We start from the raw sequence: 14569 nt of genomic DNA on the forward strand, positions 1-14569 counted from the left end.
ATGATATCCTGGCAAGGAGGCTGAGCAGACTGTTGCTCAACCCCATGGAGGTACGGGCGAGGGTGTAGGGGAGGAGGAGCCCTCGACAATGTGGGACCCTCAGGACCCAGAAGTCTCATCTGTGGACTGGCACACACCGGATTATCAACACTGAACCAGGAGATCATCAAAGTCGTGGCAGGTGGTCCGGAGGCATCCAGCCTGCAGAGGAGCGGCTCCGGGTAAAGTACCCTGAGGACGGTCCCCATATCAGGGGGGTGGAGACTGCGGTGAGTAGCAGCGTCATCGGACCCACCCCCTGACACTGGTGAATGAATATGTATGGAAGGAAGGAGAGAGCTGGAAAAATGAAATTAGAGTCACAAAAGAGTAGTTGGGTTGGGAAGGCCATGTGACAAGCAGTGGGGCACAGTCTGCTGACTCTTTTCGATCTGCACTCTCATTTTAACCCAAACGTGATCTCTGGGGCTTGGCATGAGACAGTCCTTCCCCTCGGCTCCCTCTCATTCCATCGATGTGGATTAGCCAAAGTCTGAGATGATCTGTTTATTAACCTGTAGGTGGCTCTGAGATCAGTGCCCTGGCACTGCTTTCCCCTTCAGCACTCAGCATGGTGAGGGAGGTTTCAACAGTTGCTCTGGGTCTTGGATCCCGGAGTGGAAAGACTGAGTGCTGCACACCACTAGGCAAGCCTCCTTGCATGCCTCTGGCCAGAAGCTGCTCTCCCTGTGACAGCTGTTGGCTTTGCCCAGCTTTCCCACAACGGCAGGCAAAGCCAACCTAGCCACAGCTCAGTTGGGGAAGACGCAGTCCTGGGATGAAGTGTTTGCTGAATACTGTCTCTGTGTAGCGTAGGAAAAGGATGTTGAAAAGCTTGCAGAAAAGGCTCCCCTAAAGTGATCCATCTAAATCTGTAACTTGAAAGCGCAAACGAGCCTGCTGATGAGCTGCTAATGCAGCAGGAATAGCTTTTGCACAGGGCTGCCAAGCAAGAGAGGGAAAGAGCTTTGAAGATGCTTTCAATCCCCTCTGTCTGACTTGTGTTGCCCTGCTGCTGTTTGCTGCATCGTTCTTCATTCTCCTTCTGGAAGAAGATGGAGAGCAGCCCTGCTGTTTAATCACTTGACTTTACTGCTCGCTTGTGGCTAATAGTTGCTCCTCCGTGTTGGGAGTGGAATGCAGCAGCGTGGCTACACTTTGCTACCGGGCAGCGGCAGAGCAAGCAGATATTGGGAAAAGTCATATAATTCCTTCCAGAATGCATGTGATGGGGAAAATCCCACTTAACCCTCTGCATTCCCCACATAGAAACGATGCTGGAAAAGCTGAAAGATCAGATATGGGAGGACGTGGTGGAGGGGGGAGAGGGTGGAAGGAAGCTCTTTTTTGACTGCTTGAAGAAAATGTTTGTCAGTGGGCTGGAAAACCGGCTTTAGTGTTTAACACACCATTTTGCACCCACAACAAAATGTGAGCGCCAAACTGCAGCTTGCTTGCTGGGGCACAAATGACAATACTCCATCTACTGTCTACTCCAAGGGACCAATCTGATGTCTTAACTGCCATCATTTGTGCCCACAGTTAATTGTGGGCAGAGAATTAGAGGCCATTTTAAAACCTCTGCCCCAACTAAGCAGATTTTTGCATTCTTTCTCCTCTTCTGGTCATAAATTATATATCAATACATTTTCCCAGCAGCATGCCTTTTTGATTTTAAACGGCTCTCATGGCAGTGGGCTAGCTGGAACTCTATCACGAGAAGAAATATTTGTATTACAACTTATTAAAAAAAGAAAAGCAAGTAAGAAAAACTCTAAAAGCCAAATTCTACACCGGAGCAATTCTTTAAAATCTATTTTTTAAATTTGTTCCTTTAAACTCAAGCATAAGCTTTTTCGGTAAAAAAAATTAAATGCAGTTTATGCTTCAGGGCTCAAGGCTATGCCTAAAAGCAAAACTGATCCTGCATGGAGTCCTTAAGAAGAATATTTGGCAATATATATTTCTAGCAGGTGCAGGAGAAACCCATCAGTTATGTTGAAATCCTCACCGTCACAGCCTGTGTAACGTTCTGTGATATTAGGCAGTTCTGAAAAATATATTGAAATAATATCTGAAAACTGTGGAACCTATGCTTGAAGCACATTGAAAATTAATTAAATCAATTAAATAAAAGGTTAAAACTCCTCCCTCTTTCTTTAAGAACAGAAGAATAGTTCATAGGGTACTTCTTTGCATGAAAGTTTGGGGTTGTTTTAAAAGAGGTGTTTAGAGGATTCTTTGCTGCCAATGCACAACTGTACAGCATTGTGTAGAAATTAACAGAACTTTCTTGCTGTTTCCAGATGATCTGGAATTAAACAAATTGCCAGGATAATCCTTGAGCTCAAATATGTGCTTTCTACTGTGTAGCATAACTACCAAAGGAAGAATAAAAGGAAGCTGCAGATGGCAAAATGACTTGCTTTGTTCTGATGTATGATGGTTTAATGAATGAATTTATTTTGTAAGGGAAAAAACATTTCAATATAGAAAAGGCTGGTACCCATTTATGTGTAGGATGCCCATAAAACACTCCCATAAGCTTTGCAATACATAAAGATTGTTAGATGTATTTTTCCTTTTATTTTGTTACAGGAAGAGAGTGTTTTTTCACTTGCAGTCATGATATCCAGTCAACATAGATTTATAAGATTGTTGCCTTTCTAGACTTCCTCACAAATTTTCTTGCCTGTAAGGGCCAATAAGCCAGTTTACAAAACAGTTTCATGAAAATGAAATAGTGTGTTCAAAGCACAAATAGACTTAGGTATTTTTGTCCTGGATCTAGCTACACTCTACTCTCAATGAAGTCAGAGGACAAGGTTATAGCACAGGTCCATTTTATTTTGTGTAGTTTTTATATTATTGAGCACTTCAGCTGTATAAAAGCCACTTTCAAGGCTTTGGCTCAGTTATGGAATGTGATTAAAGTCTTGTCTATATTGCAACTTTAGTATCCTCATAACCAGGACAGATGAAAATTGTTCTGCTTGACCTGTTTGTAATTGTCATGTACATTGACTCCCCTTCTTAAAGCTCTCTTCAGATCTCCAGTCACTCCTTTTGTAAGCTTTCCAATTCTGATCTACTAGAACTTGCAAGGTATGTATGTTATAATGAGTACATACTAACCATAATTTTTTGGCCCCCATATACTTACCTCTACCCTTCATTTACATGCTTTTGCTTTTTAGTATCTAATGTAGATTGTTCACTCCAGGGAGCATATATTTTGCAAGACTGTGCGGTGCACACCTAGGCTAGGGACAGACATTGTACATAAACCAGTTTAAGTGATCAGAAAGTGATTTAAACCTGTCACAAAACAGATGTTCAGTGCACATAAACCCTTCTGAAAATGGCTGAAACTGGGTTGAGAGCTGGTTGAATGTAGTATCAGACTTAATTGATTTGGGTAAAACCAGTTTATGCAATGTCTGTCCCAGACCTCTTCCTGGTTTAAGTTAAACCAAACTCCCCCAGCATCCTGGCATGCTCTCTGTGCTGGGCAGGGCTCTCTGCTCCACAGCAGAACTGGCCTCTTCCCTCTGCTCCCTGGCTGCAGCTCAGCAGAGACTGTAGGCTTTGTTTGGCTTCCCCCTGCTCCCAACCTCTCCTCCTTACTCCCTGCTAAGTTGGGATTTCCCCCATCCCCTCTGCCTTACACAGACACCTCTCAGCATTAGCTAGCGGACCACATGCTGGCTACAGCCCATGCTGTGGCAGACAGGACAAAGGCAAAATCAGCAGGTAGCAAGTAATGGCCCTGTGTTCTTTTCTTAATGGGGTGATAAACACTAAGTTAGGAGTGATAAACAAGGTGTTAACAATTCCCTGCTGGGCTGGTCTGAAGTCAGGGGAACCCCTCCCTAATTGGAGAATCCTGCTGGGGCCTGGCCATATCCCCTCAGCTCAGTGCTATGGAAGGGAAGGGAGGGCTGTTCTAGTGCTCTCTGGCTTCTAACCTGAACCACCTGAGCATGTGCCTGCATTTCTGGGATGTCTGTACAGTTACAAACTGATTCAACCTAGCCAGGTTAGACTGTAAAGATTGAATCAGTTCAGACTCAGGTTTTTTGGATGTTTGTCCTTAGCCCTACAGTGCCATTTTGTTCATTTCCAGCTCCCAATATAGTCTTAATATGGTCTTTGTAAGAGGAACAAATAGGATAAAAACAATTTTAAAAGGAGTTGTTGGGGGAGTTTACTCCTTCATCAGTTAACTCCTTCAGAAATATTACTTTGGACTGTGATCATGCTAGCTCTCTCTACATTGTAAGAATCACCAAGACTGAGATTACAACAGATTCCACAAACCAAGCGGGTATAGCCATAATCAAAGGGAAACCACCATGGGAAAGCAATGCCATTGGTCATTCAATAAAGGTTATCTCCCTTCTTTATCAGTTTAGTTCAAATGTCCATTGTTTACTAGTGAACATTTAGTAGTCGGAGGGACTGTCAGTTCAGACCTAGCACTGAGAGGCCACATGACTTGCAGTCCATTAAAGTCCCCATTAATGGAAGTTAGTTCCATTTTCCTAGCTATCTTCCCAGGGAGGAGACTTGATTTTGCCTACCTACATTTTCCTGACTTTGTAAATTGGATACAATATTTATTCAGCACTTGTTGACTGTCACGCCTAAGCAGCATGCACTATTACACATCCCAGAGGTGGTAGTGTTTCAGTGGAAGTGCACCTGCATATATGTGAAGCTTGTAGGGCTGCGTTGGACCCTTTGGAATGAAAAGCCCTTTATAAATGTCAGGCTTTGTATTTATTTAAAGAACATTCTCATGACGCTGCAATCCTATTCCAGCATGTTAAGGCTAAAATAATAGCATGTCTCTGTAGAAGACTATGTTTTAGTTGGCAGATTTGGGGGACTCTCATTACAAAGAAGGAAAATTAAGCTGCAGGTTTGTGGCAGCCAGTTCTGTGACTGCGTTGGTAACCAGTCGCCATAAATAACTGCTTCTTGGTGCTTATACATGATATGTTAAGAGCTGAGCAGAGTAAAGCAGTGTGGCATCAGCAATATTTAGTGTCCTATGCTGGCTACTGAAAAATTGTAGAGGCAAATATTGATTGAAAATGAAGCTCGTTGCATTCTAGTCTTTGATTTAAGGCCTGCTATCTTTCAGCAACAATCTCTGTCTCTCCTCTTCTCTCTCTCTAAGCCAGCTGCTGGTGATGCTAGCCCTGGTAATTTTCTTCCATGCCAGCCCCTCTTCCCAGCCACACTCTCTCCAGACCCACTAGCCAAGCCATCTCCCATATTCAATTCAAATTTCCTCAGGGTAAGTTGTCTGAGACAACCAAAAACAATTTTTAGTGGATCATCAAGACGTATATGTTCATGACTGAGCAAGGAGGTGATCTTAGCTCTTTAGCCCTTTTGCCTTTCACCCGTCTCCTTTTCAGCCTAGTAATTTTTCCTTCTAAGCTGTGTTTTTGTGTTTCAGGAAAAGGACTATGTCTTCATTTTCTGGTATGCCTGCATGCTCTTTGGGGGTACTGAAAATCATGCTAGTACAGCTTTGTTCATGCCCTCTCACTGCCTGCCTTTTCTTGATCCGCTTAGGATGTGACACTCTGTCTGTAGCCCTGAGCCTCCTTCCCTCCAGCGTGTAACAGGAAACACAGCAAGCAAGAAACCCAGTTAGTAGCTGACTGTAGAGTGTGTACCCTTTACAAAAGAGGGCGGGGGGAAGATATTCCAACATGTTTGGCCTAGCTGCTCCCAGGGAAATCGATTCTCAAACGTCCATGACAACAGCAAGAGCAGTGCTGGCTTGTTTTGGAGAAATCTCACCTGGGATCTATTTGCAAAATTCAGAGCCAGGTTTGGGATCTGGATTTTGAATTTCCTTAAAACCTGACCAGTGTTTTGCTTCAGGCTTTTGACTCAGGCCCTTCTATTCTGTGCCACACAATAATGAAGGAGAACAAAATCAAAAGAGTCGATGGATATTAGATAACTATTGAATGATTTAAACATCATTCTGCATTCAGAGTAACTGGAATGATGGGTGTGACAATCAGCTGAATTTTTTTGCATTGAAACTGTGTTTTCTTTCAGGTCCAGCATTACAAAACGTGGAAGGGAAAGGGAAGCAAAGACAGACCGTTGCTTCAGAAACCTCATTTATCTTGTCCTTTCTACCAATTTCATTTTGGATTGTTCCCATACAAAGAGGCACTGATGAGCTGTTTGTTTCAACCCCTTATTGAGGGTGGCAGTCATGGCAGTCGATGCTTAGCATTGCTAGTCACCAGATGTCATGATGCTGCTGAATTGTAATATGCCCATAGCAAACAAACAGTGACAATGGTAACGCTGAGAAGAAGAAGAGTGTTTGTATCGGGGCTAGTAGCTGTACCTGAAATAACAAAGGGATAATTGAACTCGCTGGGATGACATACTGCAATGCAGTGAAAAAGGATAGAAGGAAAAAGATTCGCTTGTGAAGGGTGGCACATGATAACGTTATTGGTTCTGTCATTTGATGTTGGATAAAGAGTGCAGAAAAGAGAAATTTTCATGCTCTAAGCTGGCAAATAATAATAGGTGTAGGGGCATCTCTGATATTTTTTGTTTCATTCTTTTTCCTCCTCTTCTATTTATTTCTCTCCTCTCTTCATTACCCTTAGTGGTTGCGCAGGTGATACAATCTCAATTAGTGGGTAGCAATATGATTACAGGATTCCTTGCACGGCAGAACCAGTGCTAAATCAGGTATACTCAGTAAGTACAGTTATTCACTTCAATGAGCAGAGCCAGGGACGGGCTTTGAACAGAAGAGGAACCAGATGCCCGTTGTAGTGAAGGAAAGGTATTTTTAAAAGCCTGGATTAAAACAAAAAATACTTTGCAGAAAATAAATTATCTGACATATTAGCTTCTCTTGTGCTCTTACCATGGAGGTCTGTTCTGTTTAGGTACCTAAGTGTGTAATATTAGGCACTCAGGTCCGAAGATATAGCCATGTAGAGTCTATACTTCCCACAGAGTACTCTGTGACAAAAAAAATTGTTCTGTAAATTGTACAGATAAAAATGGTTAATTGCCATGATGGAAAAGCATGAAGCAAGAAACAAACCTGGCCTCAAATGCACTCGAAGGGTCCCATAACTCACAGTGCACTTTAATTAAGCCTGCAACAGAACCAGAAGCTAGGAGCTCTGCTTTAAAAGACAAAAAATGGATATAGATGTTCTTCAGCCTCATGTGATTGACTTTTTCTGTCTTCTCTTCATCATTTAGATAGAATAACCAATTTGAATATGGAAGAATTCACTTTAGTTGCTTTCCTCTTGCTTACACTTGGTTTTTCTATTTCTCTTGAAGTTTTGCACTTAGCAGTCTTAATTCTGTTTGGTTTAACAGCTGTACTCACTGTAACGGGGCACTAGGTGTTGGGGCATGCAGGAGACCAAGAGTCTGAAGCAATAAAATAGTTGCTCTAGGAAGAAAAGGGCTTAAATTAGTTCAAAGGTCCTATGCTTTAAGAGGATTGAATACTTTGGGCCTCAAGGTATGCAGCAAGGGGGGGACACTATTTAAAAACATTAGTTTGGATTAGTTATTTTAGGAGAAACCAAGAGGAAACTGAGACAGAGTGTCTGCAGTGCCATAAGGTGTCATGCACTGGTACTACATTCTCTGATATTAAGGCTATTCAGGGAAATAACAAGGTTTACCAGTTAGACCTTTCTGTTATCTATAATGTACCCTTGTTGATTTAGTCTACTGACAGGCCAGGCCAGTGCATTGTTCATTAGCCTAGTTAGTGTTCTTCAGGATTAGTCTTAAGTAGATCACAGGGTCTGGCGGGGAAGCCCATGGGTAAATGTGCCTTGGAGAGAAAGGAGGGTATAGTGGTATTTGTGGCCACTGAGATACAGTATGGGAACCCAAGAGCAGAACTGCATCTGGAAAGACCTTGAGATTGTGAGGTTGTGAAGCAATGCCTCAGTCCGCTGCTGCCAAAACATTGCTGACGTCCTATGGCTCTGTGAGCTGGATAAAATGGCTCTGTTGGGCATAGTTTGCCAAGCCCTGTGTTGGCGTGCTTGCTTCAGATTAAGACAAAATTAACAAGAGGGTGTTTTCCCCGGAGTGGTATAGAACTACGCAGAACCTTAAAATCCTTGCATCTCCTCCAGGCAGTGTGTTGGACATTGGCTACATGAAAGCAAGATGGAAAAGACAGCGAGAGCTGTGTGGTGTCATCTTATAGACAGCACTGACCCTATCATCTCAGAGCCTCCCATGGGCTCGTAGGACTGAACTCCCGATGCTTCCCAGCTGAGCTCCCTAAAGGACGATAAGCAGCTGGCGGGCACTAAAGGACTGCTATACAAGGAACTTACAGAACCATTTTGGGGCCCCGTGTAATGCAGGCTTTAATCAACTGAGTGGCACCTTACCATCAGTGCTATTACAGGCCATTGAAATATTGGCAAACACAAGCTTCGGCCCCACTACCTTGCGGAGAGCACATGGTTAAAACCATTTCATTGTTTTACTTGGGTCTGACGTCCAACTGGAAATCAAAGTGTGTGTATGCTATTACGGGTGAACTTGCACTGGGAAAGCAGTCTCCGTTTGTCTCATTTTTCATGAAAAGCCATGCTTGGACTCCTTTATTCCTGTCAATTAGCACCTTGCTCTTCATGCTACACCAGCAATAGGACTAGGCATGGGAAAACTGTTACTGGCTGGAATGAGGGTAGTAGGGCATGTCTTAAGGATGTGTAGGCTGAAAAGCAATATTTGGTATGTTTAGGGAAGGGGGAAGGTATCTGGGAGGGTGTGGAGAAAGGAAGAGCAGACAGCTGCTTTTTGAATGGTCCACGTATCTGTCTAATGAGAGTAATAAAGAGGGATTAAGCGTGTCAGTTCTGGATTGATGACTGTGGTAATAGCTAGATATTCTGCCTTTCTTTTGTGAATAAATGCAGGTGATAACACTGAAATTGCTTCTGAAAGCTAGTGAATTGGGTGTTTCATTTCATCAGCCATCTAATGTACGGGTCAAATTACCCAGCAGATTTAACCGCTGTCTCAACTGATAATCGCCACAGTAAAATTATTGTGTTTCTTTTAACTTGCTAGCGAGGGGGTAAGCCGTGTTTCCGAGTAGGGGCTGTAACAGAGATTCGTCTGGATTTTGGGTTGCTTCCAACCTGCCTCTGCCACCACAGGCACGGTCGCTGCCTCCTGCCCGCAGCGCTACCACTTCTTCCTGCTGCCTGGCCACTGCAGATGTAGCCTGTCACCAATGAAAGGATGCTGAAGCTCACTGCTGGTGCAACCACTGAAGCCCCACAGCCCTGTGGGCTGGAGAAAATGGCTCCAAAGACCACATTTTCCCCATGTTGGTGTGCTTGCTTCAGATGAAGACACAATTCATTCATGAATTGGTTTCCATCAATGGCAGAATGCATTAGGCGGCTTTTCCAACAGGAAGAATTACTGTTCTCAATTCCATGGACTTCACCCCCCTTTCAATAAAAAGGCAGGGCTAGGAGAAAGAGGGAAGGAGAGTGGTCACAATGATGTCTAACTAAATTCCCCGTAGGAAGCCCAGCAAAAGGGAAAGTTGGAGCCTTGTAACCAAACTCAGTGCATAGCGTGCAATACAAGTCATCATAAAAGATACATCTATATGGCCCAATGCAGTGCTGTGTAGAGATATTGGAGCTAGCTAAGTTATTGGAAGCAGTATAACTGCCTTCGGATGACACTGTGCTTGGACCTATATACATCACCTGGAGACTGACGGTGTTTCAAATTACTGTTCCCAGGAGCACCAACTCAGGGAGGGCTGGTGGCTGCTGGAAGGCAGGATGGAAAAGCAGGGGAGACTGTGGAGGAGGTGAGGAAACTGGGAGAAGGGAAGATTGATGGAGGAGGTCAGAGAGGATAAAGATAGCGTCCAGGACCTGGAGAAATTAGAGGTTATGAGATGGCTGTATCTATCTGTTCTGTGGCTTTGGTAAGGAGCATGGTAGCCAAGAAAAATCCCCATATGAGATTAATCCTATCAGTTAGCATTTTTACCATGATATGTAGGTAGTAAAGCTTATTATTGTTGCTAGTGGTCTCTCCTCTAAAACTTGGGTGATGCAGCTGGTTCCTTCTGTTGTTGCAATTTATACATGCATGTCTTTTAAGAAAGAGCATTCTGTTCCACCGGAGCTATTTTTTTTTGAATGACACCTGTTTGACATGAATGTGAACTGGAGAGACCAGCAAAGAAGTGAGATACTAACCTTCTCCTTGATCTTACTGAGCTTCTCTGTAATGCTTTTTGGCTTGTGGTGCTCAGATCATTCATTAAGATGGCAAATCTGTGGTCAGCTTAAGAGCACTCATTTGCTTTTGACACCTTCCAGCTGCTCATCTGACATGGAAGCAAGTATCTTTTTGCGATACATATGTGGCACACTGCAGTCCTCCTGCTAATTGACTGTGGGAGTTTATTTTGGAAACTGTTAATGGCTTAGTTTGCACATTTATTTCCTATGCTCAAAGGTACTTCAAAATGTTATTGTGACCTTTTGCATTAAGCTACTATGACATGAAGCTGTTTCAGTTGAAGGTAGCATCTAGTTCTCTGCCAAACTCCTCTGGATACCTAGAAGTTTCTGCCAAGGCCTCCAGACCATCTGCTCAGTGGCAGGATGCTGTTACTTGATGACTAGAATCAGTACAATGAGCAGTATTTAGCATGCAGAAATTTTGGAAACTAAGACCTGCCTATTTAAGATGAGCACTATGCAATTCACTTCTGCCAATTGTCTCTATAATAGAAAAATCAAAATAGGAAATAAAAAAAGGCATATTAGATCATCATTAATTCCCTGGAAATTACTGGATTTACACCCATGTGTAAATATGTGTAATAAAAGATGGGAGAGAGGAGGAAGGACCCACCCAAAGAGGTGGCACAACCAGTTGGAGAGGTAAAAGAGAGAGGAGCCCATTCAATCCATTAGAGTGGGTTGCCCGTGCAAGTGCCGCCTTCCTTGTTCAGGCAGCATCACAATCCTGCCCTACATGAATTAAGCCTGTGTCACAGCGGAGTGGTCTGAAATGGAACTTCTATATGTCACAGTAGAAATAAAATAGCCAAAAGATGTTCCTCTGACTTCTGGGATACCCCAGAAGTTGTGCTAGTGGTCCCGTTCTGCTTACCCCAGAAAACAGCAGTATTACAAGACCCAAGCTTCTCAGATTATGTCCCATACCCTTTGCAGCCAGTCATGTACAAGAAGGGGTAAATGACCACAGCTTTCACTGTTGGACCTCCCTCACCCTCCACAGCTCCCTTAAATGTGTCATTTTCAGCATAATTCAATGACTCCTCCTAAATGTTGTTGTAACAAAACCAGGATTTTTCTGATTTCCACTGCATTTCTTTTCACTGCATGTGGCTAGCAGGGGTTTTACAAGCACCGGGAGTTGCTCTTCCTTGCGATTCCACCCATGGACTTGTCACAATTTCATTCCTTGGAGTCGTTAAACTTATAGTAAAGCACTGACATTCATACAGGGAAAATTTGCTTCCCTTTCGTCCTAGCTGTGGAGCTGTGAAGCTGTCAGATGCCAAAGAACGAAGGGGCCCACAGTTCATAAAAAGGGGAAATGGCGAACCACCACAAAGCAGCAAAGCAGCAGCAGCAGCAGACCTCACAAAGTGTTTTTGTGTGTTGAGACTGTCTTTTAAACAAAGCTGCAAAAATTTAAAGTTTTAAAAACTAATTTTCTTCTGAGAAACAACCTATAAACTGGCTTTGTTCTTTACTTTGGCACTGAGCTGCAAATAGAGCATGCCACGCTGCCTTCATAAACTCACCCAAAACAATTAGTTCTAATTGACTTTCAGTCTTTAATAACATTGGATTCCACATATGTCTCCAGCTTCCAACAATAAGAAAAGCCTGGTTATATGAAGTATAATTTATAAGAGGAAAACCAAAATATGAAGACGCACTTACTCAAAGTTCTGCATGGTTTATACTTGGGAAAATAAGTAGCTTTAAATTGGTCATTAAAAAGAGAAGGGAACAGTTTGTTGTTTGTATAATGTCGTTTTGGATCTTGCATGGAATAATATATAAAAGCAAAGCCAATTCAATAGAAGCCTTTTTAGCATGAATAAAGCTTATTATTAGATGTCTAGTCTCGTTTGTTTGATTTGAACTGAAGTCAGGGGGACGAGTGCATACTTGACATTTCTTCTCAAGTCAAATGTCTAAAGCAATGCCAGCTCAGGTTCCATTATGGGAAGCTAGGAAAATCCATTCAGTATGTTCAAGAACAACAATAGTAACTTTTAATAAACTTACAAAGCATGTAACCACTTTTGGCCAGATACACTCAAGTTTGTCTACTTCTTGCTGAAAAACAAGAAGACATTTTAGTTTTTTAGTTGTAAAAAAATACAATCAAAATCCGCAGTCATTTTACACAGCGCTGTCTTTTTGTATGCTCTATCCTAGGACTATCTGTCCACAAATAGCGAAGGAGAACCTTGTCTGCAGTTGACTCTGAGCACCATGTCCGTACCAACCTGATGGATGTAAGTAAAGAACTTCCAGCAATAAAGGAAAAAAGGAAGAGGAGCCTAAAAGAGTAAATTTACCCTTTGTGATCTTGTGCAAATCACTTAGATGGGGTTGGCAAACTACAGGCTACAGAGCTAGTTGATCTAGCTTACAGATGTGGGCTTTGGCAGCATTTGGTGGAGGGGGGTGACCAGGTGGTGGGGAGAAGTGGCAACAGCAGACACTTATACACATACTTAAAGATTTTAAGTACGTTCTTAGATTGAATTCTTATTCAGCAAAGCACTTGTGCATGTACTTAAGTCTCACTGAAGTTGAAGAAGCTTTTCTGTTAAGTAAATCTTATCATAAAAATGTTTATGGCCGCGCAAAAGTCAAGCAAACAGATGTTCACATGCCTGGTCACACCACAAATGCCCAAATTTTTTGGATGAGACATAGATGGTATCAATTTATGCCCCTTTATTTCAGCAGATGCCAGTTAGGTTTCTGGTGAGAGAGCACGGTCAGCCTGGAGCTGCCTGTACTTTTCTGCCACCCCATACAGACGCTTCCAGGGCTTCAGGGGCCTGAACCTGTGCACGCTGGGAATTCCCATCCCTAGCACATGCAGGATAAGGCCCCTGAGGCCCCAAGGGCACGTGCCTGGGTTCCTTCATCTGGGATTTCCTGGGCACCCATCGACACTCCACTCCAGCACAGTCCCAAGGTAGAGATCACCAGTCAGCTGATTGTGCTGATCCTGTGGAGCAATGGACAACATGGTCCCTGCTCGCACAGATGCTCCCCAGGAATTTCTGGGGAGCATCTCTGTAAGCAGGAGCACATCACCTGTTATCTTACAAGATCAACAGGGAGGAGAAAGGGTGATATGGTTGTCACCCAGTTGAGCAGATCAGCTGCACCGGGATGCATCCTGGCCCAGCTGATCCACTCCTTTGGCAATGTCTATTTCTAGCAGAAGTGGCATTGGGTTGGGGATAGCACAGAAGAAATATGTAGCCCAATATCTGAACTGGTGAGTATGTGATAAAGGGGAGTGCTCTATAAGTTAGAGACTCTATAGCTGTATTTATTGCTTATTTACCAATATCCATGAGTGTGATTCAGTGTACATTACTTGCCACCTTCATTTTTTTTTTTGACAGAGGAAAACAAGGAAACAAGGAAACAAGATAATAGGCCAAATTATGAGGCATGGCTGAACTGTACAGGCTGGGGAAATGTGTCTGAGGTTCAAGCTTGTATCAGGAAGCCTACCTTTGTGCTGTGTCAAAGATACCTGAAGGCTGCTATAATTCACCCCAACTGCGAACAGGCTCAGGGTTGAAAGCTCATCTGATATCGGCGTGGCAGGAGTATCCTGCTCACGCTTTTTTTACTTTTATACTGATAGCAGGCAGAGGAAATGGTATTAGAGCTCCTACATTACTGCCCTAGACCTTGGGTGTTCTTCCCTGGTCTTTACAGCCAAATTTTCTAACTGATGCATCACATCACCTGATACGTTGTATGTTATGGAGTGTACACACTTTTTGTGTGTACTCTCCATAACAAGGAATTGAAACACGCTTTCTCTTGAACCGTGGAAGAAGCTGGTTAGCTGAGAATGTCTCTAACCTTGTATTAAAGTCTGAACTCTAAATGTGAAATGTAACTCAACTGGTTTCATTTCAAAATATGAATGGCAAGATTTCCCTGAAGCACTAATAAACCAGCAAATTAAAGCGCTCAGTCTCTGCCAGTCACATTCCCACTATCTGGCAGTTATTGGTCTGTTTCTTAACTAACAGAAGAATCCTAGACTGATGTCCTATTTTTTCTAACTGCTTGGTTTTGATGAAAAGAGAACCAGATGCTCCATGCACAGAAGGAGGTTTCTAGTCATTGTACATTTTCACTTGTACTCTTCCCTGAAGCCCACACTGGCCAGTCCAGATGAGCAC

General features: G+C 43.1%; 1 long non-coding RNA gene across 1 annotated transcript in view; it reads left to right on the forward strand.

The window, feature by feature from the left end:
* Window positions 1-12637, forward strand: part of LOC149860050 (uncharacterized) — a 62835-nt gene extending 50198 nt beyond the window's left edge. The window contains exon 3 of the long non-coding RNA XR_016443427.1: window positions 12558-12637. This is a non-coding gene — a long non-coding RNA (uncharacterized LOC149860050). The remainder of the gene's footprint in view (window positions 1-12557) is intronic.
* The last annotated feature ends 1932 nt before the right edge of the window (window positions 12638-14569 follow it).

Source organism: Crocodylus siamensis, chromosome 7 (assembly GCF_052110815.1).
Source record: "Crocodylus siamensis isolate JL-2025a chromosome 7, ASM5211081v1, whole genome shotgun sequence".
Classification (NCBI taxonomy): domain Eukaryota; kingdom Metazoa; phylum Chordata; order Crocodylia; family Crocodylidae; genus Crocodylus; species Crocodylus siamensis.